Raw genomic sequence first — 7,350 nt, forward strand, 5'->3', positions numbered from 1 at the left:
TTAACCACAAATCCATTTAAAAATCCCATTGACTTCAGGACGTAGACCGGAAGTGCTAAAGTGCAGTTTTAAATACACCCATCTTAAGTGTTTGCTGCCAAAAAAGCTTCTTTTTTAATTTTTATCTGACCATAGAACCCGTCCCGTTTGAAGTAGTGTCAGTTACTTTTCAAACGTTCTATGGTCAGATGAAACAAAACAAAAAAGAGCTTTTTGGCAGCAGACACTTAATATGGGCTTGATTCATACAGGGATAAAAAAAAGTATACCCCATGTGTAAAATTAAATACTCTATTGTATCTTTAATGCTGTGGGCCTCATTTTCTGCCAGAGGTCCTGTACATCTTGTTCAGATACACATGGCATCATGGATTCGATCAAGGCAAGGCAAGGCAAGGCAAGTTTATTTATATAGCACATTTCATACACAGTGGCAATTCAAAGTGCTTTACATAGAAGAAATTAAAATAATAAAAAGAATAAGAATAATTAAAACAGTTTATACAGAAAATACAGTACAGTTCAAACAGTCGGACGAACATTGGCACAGTGCTCATTCATTAAATGCATAGCTAAACAGATGTGTTTTGAGTCTGGATTTGAATGTGACTACTGTAGGAGCACATCTGATCTCTTCTGGAAGCTGGTTCCAGCTGCGGCTGGCATAATAGCTAAAAGCGGACTCGCCATACTTAGAGTGAACCCTTGGTATTTCTAGCTGATATGATCCTAATGATCTGAGTGATCTGTTGGGTTTATATTCAGTGAGCATATCTGCAATGTATTGAGGTCCTAGGCCATTGAATGATTTATATACCAGTAATAATACTTTAAAATCAATCCTAAATCTAACTGGGAGCCAGTGTAAAGACCTGAGGACTGGTGTGATGTGTTCATATTTTCTGGTTCTGCTCAGAATCCTGGCGGCAGCGTTCTGTATGAGCTGCAACTGTCTTATGGTCTTTTTGGGAAGGCCAGTGAGGAGTCCATTACAGTAATCCACCCTGCTGGTGATGAAAGCATGCACAAGTTTCTCTAAGTCTTGTCTGGAAACAAAGCATCTAATTCTTGCAATATTTTTTAGATGATAGTATGCTGATTTTGTTATCGCTTTGATATGACTACTGAAACTAAGGTCTGACTCTAGTGTCACACCAAGATTCCTGACTTGATTTTTAGTTGTTTGACCCCTAGAGTGAAGGTATGCGTTCACCTTGAGAACTTCATCTTTGTTTCCAAACGCAATGACTTCAGTTTTGTCTTTGTTTAATTGAAGAAAGTTTTGACACATCCAACTGTTGACTTCATCAATGCACTGGTACAGGGAGTCAATGGGGCAGTAGTCGTTAGGCGATAGGGCTAAGTAAATCTGTGTGTCGTCTGCATAGCTGTGGTAAGCAATTTGGTTCTTTCTCATTATTTGGCTCATTGGAAGCATGTACAGGTTGAACAGATCAAATACCAAGAGATAAAAAATCAAAACCTGACAGCCTCTGCTAGAAGTCTTATAACTAAGGGTGTAACGGTTCACAAAATTCACGGTTCGTTGCGTTTTCGATACAGCAAAAAGAAAGAAATGCCAGAGAATTTTTTTGGCTATTGTTATTTTTATGTTTTATATTTTACTGAAGGACATGGTAAGGATGTTTCAGCCCCGGCGCTGTCGGGTCATGTATTTTTGGCTTAGAGACCATGGCCAGCTAAATTAAGCTGGTTTGCTGCATCTCAATTCAGAGTCTGCGTCCTGAATTGCCGGATGGGTGTTAACTTACGTAAATAATGTAATGATATATGAAAATAAAATGTACATAGGCCTATATATATATATATATATATATATATATATATATATATATATATGTATATATATATATAGGGTCTCTATTGTGCAACCCATCCAGGTCCAGCAGCACCACCCTGCTCAGCTCAATAAAAGTCTACATCATTTTTTCTTATTTTATGTACTGTAAATTTAAATGTTTATGTTGATTTTGATGTTTAACGTATGTTGTACATAGTTGGGAAAAGAACTTTTACTTAGCCTATAGAACAAATGATTTTCATTTACCAATTTTATAAAAAAAATATTTAAAAAGTATAGAAGAATTTGTTTCATGTAGAAATTATGACTGTCATTACAAAAATAAACAATGTCCAGAACAATTCATTCTCTTTTATTTACACATTTAAACTTGCATAAAAATAAATAATGTACAGAATTCTTCTTTCCCTTTAAAAAAAAATAAGTGAAAAAAAGTTAAACAAGATTATATAGAAAAAATATATATATTTCAATCCTTCTCTCAAGAAGAGAAAACAGCCTGTCCAACCTCTCCCTCTCCTCGCCTCTGCCTCTCTCTGTAGTTGCATGTCTTCTCTGATCAAGTCCAAAAACTCATCTTCTCTGTCTCGCCGGCTTCGTGCTGCTGCTGCTGCTGCCCCTGGCTCCTCCTCACTGTGGGAAACCCACTGCTGAACTCGGCCCTGGTGTGTCCTCAGGGATTGAGGCATGAGGACAGTGGGGTTGGTGCAATGCCTCTGTCCCAACACCTCATCCATGAGGACAAACCAGGGCCAAGTTTGAGCAGTGGGTTTCCCACTCACACACTCACATGTCCCAGGACACTTGCAATCCTAAGGCAGAGCAAATTAACCATGGCTTGTTGACAACAACATCACAATACATTTCAGCAAAGACGTGTGTATTAACTTTCTTACTTTGTATTTTATTAGGGGTTCAAGCACGAAGTGCTGAAACCCTATTGTAATTGTAAGGATTCGTAAAACGCATCGTGCAGGCCAAACCGTAAGGCCTGGAGACGTGAAACCTGGCCAGATGGTATAGGCCTCAATTTGGGGACAACCTATCAGAGTATGACCCCGATTGGCCCATAGGTGGCGCTACAGCAACCAAAAGTACAAAATCGCTCATAACTCTTAGGCCGTTTGACCTAGACTCAAGTGCCTTACACCACTGTGATCCCTGGCTCAAGGCGGACAAAATGGCTATCCAAATTCGATTTAGGCAGGAACAATTTTCTGCTATGTCGCATTTTGTCCAAAACCTACTTTTAGAAACTCGTGGGTAAGGTTTATTAATCCGTGGGCACGATTTGTTAAACCGAGGGAACAGTTTGAGAATTCGTGGGTACGGTTTATAAACTGAGCGGACGGATTGCAAAACCGTGGCCACGGATTGTTTTTTTTTTTTCCACAGGTGACTTCCCGGGCTCCGTAGTAACCAACAGCGATCCCACAGAAAATTGTATTTACCCTATAACATTTTTTTCTTTTTACCTTCTAGTCTTCAGTGGCGTCAGGGGCTCGGGGCGACTTTAAACGCTAAACTCATGCACACCTGCGCACTGTAAGGCCCGCTATATTGGCCCAATTGCCGGTTCGCCAATATACGGGGAAGGAATCACGTGCTCTGTCCTCACTCATGCAAAGTATTGGTTGATTCAATTTGTAATACATTAATCATATGTATTTACTCGTTAATTCATCTGACTCCATAAATGAAAGGTTTTAATAATATCTGTGCCTCACTAAAAGTGAGCGAATGTTTGACTATTCCTTTTAACCATTAAATGAACGATGTCAAGATCAGTTAGAATAATCACATGTAACAATTTATTATGTCAGGTAAATGTATCATGCCAATTTCATAATCAATTCAAAGATAATCGATACAAAACATCAAATGCTCTGGAATAGAGAGAAGATGCAAACCCAGCTTTAAGAAATACGTGAGGCTGAGAGATCTATCTCTCTCAGCCTCACGGACCGATCTGAAGTACAGAAAAGGCCCCGAACTCTCTGCTGCATCTCCTTATATACACAAACCTTTCACAAGGAAACATGTACTAACAAAAGAAATTTGCATGCAGTGGTCGCACCTTCATGGGGGTGGGTGACCATTTGCTTGAGAGACCACCTTCCTTTGTAAGTCAGTTATCCATAAACTCTTAAAACCTTATTACTTTTTATTTTATCTATCTGGATATGAGATATCTGTACCACTCACTTTGAGACATTTCAAATGACACCAAAAACATAACAGTCAATGATAAACATTCACATTAAACCATATTCTTGTGTGAGTTCTTAGTAGTTTGCGGAAGTGAGGTCGTATGGGGGAGGTCAAATGGTAATTAGCCCTTTGTCTCAGACCAGGGCCTCAACCAGTATTTTCAGTCTTACAGATTCCCTCCTTGATCCTGTGGGTCACATTCTGATGAACACTTACGGGGTCACAGTAAGACGTTTTATAATCCTTGAAGATGTAGCACAAAAATTGTCTTTGCAATGTTGGCATCTGTAGAAGCTCAGTGGGCTGTGTTCACCTGCAGAACACCTGTTCTCACCAGGTGTATAGCTTGAGTCCAGCAGGTGGATGGATGCGTTCAGGTTCTCTTCCTGTACTCCTGTGACGTGAGCAAAGTTCATAGAGTCAATCTGGACCTCTTGTGACTTGATCAGTTGACGTGTCATTCCTTCATGGAGAAACTTCCGCTTCCCTGGCACCTTCTCCACTATGATGATCTGACCCTCCTTGACCCACCCTGTCACCTCCAGCGGTACGGTGGTCTGGGCAGACCTCAGTGGATGAAGGGCTTCTCCTTTGACACCTGAAAAGCATCTTAAATGTCCGCTTCACGATCCAGCTCATATATGAACTTACAGTCGTAAGGAAATGCATAGGAACGCATAATGCAATAAAGCAAAATCATGTCATGTTCAATGTAAAATACCATGTTCATGTCAGCAAATGTGAGTGGTACATTTGGTCTCATTAATTACCTGATTTTTAATTACCATGTCAATAATACTCCTATAGAGGGTCAAGGGAGGACAAATGAAGATCTTACAAGCCCTTATACCCTGTTCTTAGAAACATTTAAATAAATGACATTCTAACAAAACAACCAGTGCTAGGTTAAAACAACATTTCATGAAGAGTGTCAGCAAAATGTTGGTGTAACCAAACATAGAGATTCAATTGAATTGATGTCCAAAAACATTGTTGCGAGTAAAATGGACAATATACAAATAAGCAGAAATCAAAATAAGTTTCAGAAAATTAAAATCAAAATAAGTTTCAGAAATTAAAATCAAAATAAGTTTCAGAAATTAAAATCAAAATAAGTTTCAGAAATGTTTTTCTGAATTACTCAAAGGAAAAATATGCAGAAATCAAAATAGGTTTCAGAAATGCAGCAAGAGGTCGGTGTAAACCAATCAATGGTTTTGTGTGTTTGTGTGAGTATTTTTTTAGAATCTCAGAGTGTGTTTTTGTCTGTGAGAGTGTTTGTGTTTGTGTGTGTGTGTGTGTGTGTGTGTGTGTGTGTGTGTGTGTGTGTGTGTGTGTGTGTGTGTGTGTGTGTGTGTGTGTGTGTGTGTGTGTGTGTCTGTCTGTGAGAGAGTGTGTTTGAGAGTGTGTGTATTGATCTGGCTAAGTCACAGTCGATGACAGAGTTGAATTGTAAATTTTTGTATTTATCCATTTTAATTATGTTTCTGTTATTAGTGGTATGTTGAGAAATCAGGGGCCCTCTGATCTTCCAACTCCCACCAACAGTCATAGAGTTTGAAATTTAATGGCAGGTCTGCTTTAGAATTTGTCTTGATTTGTGACTGTAGCCATTCAGTTGTTCATGTGTGTTACATTAGTTGGCAGTTTGTTGTGAATAGCGTATGCTATTCTCTGTGTCTCTGTTAGACCATGATCATGAGATCAGCTCCACCCTGTGTGTGTGAAGCTATCTGGATCTGTTAGTGTGAAGATGACACATCTTCGTCTGATGTGCAGTGTTCAGCCTGGATAGACCATCTACCCCAGGTGATGATGCTGTGAGGGTATAGTGATGGAGGTGTGTGTTCAGTGTTCATGTCTGGGAGATGGGTGGAATCTAATCTATAACAATTGTGTTGCAAATTTTGATCCAGTTCTAAACTGGGAGGCCATATTTATGCAGTAATGTGATAGTGTGACGTGTGAAAAGGCCTTTTATAATGTCTTTTCACCCATCTCCCGAGTCTCAGGTTAAGGCAACAGAGGAGAGCGAACCACAGATGATTCCAATATTTCAAAAACATTAAATTCAGACGTGTGGAATTCTTTCACTTGTTCCATTATCATGTCAGTTGCAATTTTTAATTCCAGATGTCACATGAAACCGAGTTTCATTGACCAAGTCTGAATTGTTGCTGTTGTTTCAGTGTGTTGTGACACCTGAAGCTGCTTTCTCAGTTCAGCCTTCAGTCCGCTGCATGTGCAATGCTCATTGCTTTCTCTCATTACAGCCAGATCTGTGGGTTGTCTGGTCAGCATTTGCTGTTTATGGTGTCGTTCACACATTTTAGTTAGTGCAGATATTTTTTGACCTGCAAAAAACTGTGGTACTTCTGTCTGCTGTTTAGCATTTCACACCCTCCTTGTAAATTTACTTCTCTGATTAGATTACATTTTAGTTGTTGCACAATTTGGTTTGCTATTACCTGTGCCACAATTCTAGCCGTGTTTTCTAACGGTGAAAAATAAAGGCATACCCTCCCCTTTTTTGGCACTGGGTAGCACACAAATTAAATTCTGTTTTCAGAAAATCAATTTTAATGACGAAAGTTACACTTCTCCAATTATTATCCTACTCTGCGAGTGTAATATAATGTTTATTATAATTCAAGTTATAATATAATTATATTCTTTAACAATACAAGTCAAATTATATTGTTTTCAGTCTCTGAAGAGTCTCTGGAACAACTTAACGCATGGTCAAATCTCTATTTGTTTTCATGTCAATACATTTAAATATATAAAGGCTTTTTGACTCAGGGCTGATAAGATGTACATTCGCTATTTCTCTTTTTTCCTTTGCTAGGTTTCAAATACCTTTTCTTCTCATTTAGTCTTTTAAATGGCCATTTTAACGTTTGATTATTCTTTTTACTCTTACTTTATATTTTCCGTTTATAGATCAGGAAACTATATCGCTTTGCAGTCCTTCTCCTAAGGATGCACGACACAATCTCGCCAGTCTGATTCTCAAAACAGAGGTAATTGGCTAAACATCTGAGATTTGCCGTATTCACACGTACAAAATAACAGACACTTACATAGCCTCCTTGAATGCCACCTCAGGAACTTAATCAAATTGTTTCACTTTAGTAGAGGTCATGACCACCATAAAAGACGTTAGTCGATCAACTTACTTTTCTTAAAATGGCTTTGGTTTAGTCAAGCCCGTGGTATAACCACGTACACGTATCTAAAGGAACATTTAAATGAGAACAGAGGTTATGGAACGCACCCGAATCCAGGTTGATCAAATAGCATTCGCTAATTCTGGA

The sequence above is a fragment of the Rutilus rutilus genome (genome assembly GCF_951802725.1).
Source record: "Rutilus rutilus genome assembly, chromosome: 11".
Lineage (NCBI taxonomy): Eukaryota > Metazoa > Chordata > Actinopteri > Cypriniformes > Leuciscidae > Rutilus > Rutilus rutilus.